Source organism: Crinia signifera, chromosome 3 (assembly GCF_055691185.1).
Source record: "Crinia signifera chromosome 3, ASM5569118v1, whole genome shotgun sequence".
NCBI lineage: Eukaryota > Metazoa > Chordata > Amphibia > Anura > Myobatrachidae > Crinia > Crinia signifera.
In genome coordinates this window covers 275,134,027-275,134,804 of record NC_139219.1, presented here as the reverse complement: position 1 = coordinate 275,134,804, position 778 = coordinate 275,134,027, and positions in this window count along the sequence as shown.

The following is a 778-nucleotide window of genomic DNA, read 5'->3' as shown; positions in this document are numbered from 1 at the left end:
TCCCCATCACTGCGCAATCCCTCATAGCATCCCCATCACTGCGCAATCCCTCATAGCATCCCCATCACTGCGCAATCCCTCATAGCATCCCCATCACTGCGCAATCCCTCATAGCATCCCCATCACTGCGCAATCCCTCATAGCATCCCCATCACTGCGCAATCCCTCATAGCATCCCCATCACTGCGCAATCCCTCATAGCATCCCCATCACTGCGCAATCCCTCATAGCATCCCCATCCACTGCGCAATCCCTCATAGCATCCCCATCACTGCGCAATCCCTCATAGCATCCCCATCACTGCGCAATCCCTCATAGCATCCCCATCACTGCGCAATCCCTCATAGCATCCCCATCACTGCGCAATCCCTCATAGCATCCCCATCACTGCGCAATCCCTCATAGCATCCCCATCACTGCGCAATCCCTCATAGCATCCCCATCACTGCGCAATCCCTCATAGCATCCCCATCACTGCGCAATCCCTCATAGCATCCCCATCACTGCGCAATCCCTCATAGCATCCCCATCACTGCGCAATCCCTCATAGCATCCCCATCACTGCGCAATCCCTCATAGCATTCCCATCACTGCGCAATCCCTCATAGCATCCCCATCACTGCGCAATCCCTCATAGCATCCCCATCACTGCGCAAGCCCTCATAGCATCCCCATCACTGCGCAAGCCCTCATAGCATCCCCATCACTGCGCAATCCCTCATAGCATCCCCATCACTGCGCAATCCCTCATAGCATCCCCATCACTGCGCAATCCCTA